The 2,699-nt window shown below is 40.2% G+C and overlaps 1 long non-coding RNA gene across 1 annotated transcript; it reads right to left on the minus strand.

Annotated features, from left to right (window-relative positions):
• Positions 1–292: 292 nt before the first annotated feature.
• On the minus strand, positions 293–1,912 carry LOC114461076 (uncharacterized). Its single transcript, XR_003673793.1, has 3 exons — positions 1,748–1,912; positions 1,066–1,158; positions 293–310 (listed from the first exon to the last, which is right to left on the minus strand). It is a non-coding gene; the product is annotated as an uncharacterized LOC114461076 (long non-coding RNA).
• Between the last annotated feature and the right edge of the window lie 787 nt (positions 1,913–2,699).

The raw sequence follows: 2,699 nt of genomic DNA on the forward strand, positions 1-2,699 counted from the left end.
GAACCCTGTTTTAAACAGATAGCTGATTCTTCAAAGATTGAATTTTGGGTTTCAGCTCAACTCTGCCCAGGTTTAGCATGACCTGTTGAATAAAGTGGAAGGTGCTTTTCATGCACTTGGGGTAGTCCAAGTGCAAGGCATAAATCAGTCCAAAAAGGACACAGAAAGCCTGTGGCAGGTTGGCCAGCTCCTCCATTACCACACTCCCTTCCAAGACGATGCTCACTCTGGATGGGTTGAGTTGAGGATGTTCGTCAATGCAGAGGATTCCCACTGAAGTTTCACTGTACGAGTCCTTGTCAGTTGCATCCTAACAGAAAAAGAAACGGACAAAGAGGCGACATTGTAATGTCAATAATGCTGTGTTGACCACAAAAATTGAGAGAGGACAACACCAATTTTAAATCGCCATAATTTGAACTGTGCATTACAAGAGCTGTTTGAAAACCTGTGTGCTGAAATGGTTTTGTAGCTCAGCAGAGATGGAGCTTTTTCAGTCCCAGTCAAGCTGAAAAGTTGTGTAAAAACAATTTCCAGTACAGATGCAATGGGTTCTATGCACAGATCCACTACTTCCTGAACTTAATGCTGCTCCTTTTTTTCCTGTCTTACATTATTGGACAAACTGATTAATCCAGGTGTCTGACCATTGTGACTACTCAGACACACCTGGATTATTATCAGTTTGTCCAATAATGTAAAGACAGGAAACAAAGGAGCAGCATTAAGTTCAGAAAGTAGTGGAGCTATGGATAGAGCCCATTGTTGCAGTTACAAATTTAAGACCGGTTTTGTCTTTTAATCTCAAAAAGTAAGAACTTATGTAAGGGTTTTTTATAGTCCTCAGCAAAATAAACAGAGGGGTCCCTCCCTGTGGCCCCATCTCACACTAGCTGATGGCAATTTCACAGAAAGACAAAGGTGAAAGTTCAAATTTTTGTACAATGTTAATTTGTTTGTAATTTAGAGTAAGTAGTAGTAATTTATTTTTTACAGTAAATTCATATCAGATGGTCATGTTGTGAATCAATAATGCAGATATTCAAAACAAATTTAGTTACTTACCGAGCAGGTTTTGAAGAACGCAGAGGGGTCATCCCCCAAGACGACTGGCAGTCCCCGAAGACAAAGGCACCTGATGTCTGTTGGCTCAGTGGTCTGGAAGATAGTGGACATAACTAAGTACACTCATACTGTATATGCTTAAATAGATTCCAGAAAGTCGCCACAATTTAATTACTTCATTACAAACTTCCTGGACAGAAAGTAGAGAGGAGTGGGTAGAAGAACAGAAGAGGAGAGATAAAAATATATATATCGCCCAGCCCTAGCCTGGTCACATGAATACAGTTAGCATTTTACAGATGATTTACTAACAATTAATGGCAGTTATCTAGAGTGAAAAAGTACACAAAAAATATCCAGTTACGGTGGCAAGAGCAAAAATCCCAATGCTGAAAAACAGGAGCTTCAAATGTCTGTTTAAGCAACCTTTTCAACCGGCCACAACACTGAAGGTTAGGGTTCAAGAGCAGATTCAAAATGTAGGTTTGAGCGGGAGCTGCTCACAAACAGCTACTAAAGCTATGTGTGTCCGTTAAAATGCTAACAGTGCTAGCCAAATGTGTCTTAACATTAGCACGTCAGTTTAGCTAATGATAACGTTTTTTTCACTGCTCTAACAGTCATTGGAGCTAGTGCTAACTTAAAATCAAAAGCCACCACAGAGTGGTGGTCGGTCACTCACCAGATTCAGTCTCCTGTCGCCCTCTTTCTTCGTCTCTACTCCACTCGAGGCACACGTCCTCCGGCAGGGCAGCGCGGCGCCAACGGCTTATTTACTGACAAAATTAGCTACAGGGTCCGCGGTAGTGGAACTGCTGTTTCCACTGCTTACAAACTACTCCTCGCTGTAAAAGAACTAACAAGTTGTAAAATGTCTCTCGGATACAACAGCAGCGAACCGTTGAAAATACACGCAGGAGAAGTGACGTGCTGCAACATGCCTTCAGGTTGCTGCATTCAAGTGGTGTCAGAATAATCGGGTAAATTAATTTCCGACTGACAAAAATCACACGAACACTGATAGGCAGTAAATCTCTGCCCATGTAGAGTAAAATAGATTAGTGAGTTATTTATTTGCATAAATCCTGATATCAAGTCAATATTTTTGTGATTTTAGGTATTGTAGAGTCTACTAGTAGAATACAGCAACAAGTCTGGGATAAAATCACTGATATAAAGCTTAAAAGTGTTTCTGCATAGTTGATAACGACGTGAATTATCACCGGAAAAAGATAACCATGTCTTTTTAAATGTTTTGAGTATTAAAACATAAAACTTCTTCTTTGTAGCATCCACAAAGTTGAAAAATGACCTCGGGAAAACCGAACCTTCCTACACTACTTGAATGCAGAGGGAATTTTAGAGGCGTGGTCATGACCAAAACTTAAAAATTCCGTGCCACTTAACTTAAAGTTAGTCATTCATGACATTACTTTCAAATGTAAGTATATTCTACTTCGAATTAGTAGACTGCACTTAAATTTGATAGTTCTACAATCAAACTTAAATTATCTATGTATGTTGAAATTGCTTGTTTGAGTAGAAATGAAATCCGGGCTAACAGTGTGTGCGCTCCTCACGCACACCCTCCACCGCTCTCCCTGTCTCACCAACTTCACCTGCCTCCTCCCTCT

This window comes from Gouania willdenowi, unplaced genomic scaffold (assembly GCF_900634775.1).
Source record: "Gouania willdenowi unplaced genomic scaffold, fGouWil2.1 scaffold_92_arrow_ctg1, whole genome shotgun sequence".
Taxonomy (NCBI): Eukaryota; Metazoa; Chordata; class Actinopteri; order Blenniiformes; family Gobiesocidae; genus Gouania; species Gouania willdenowi.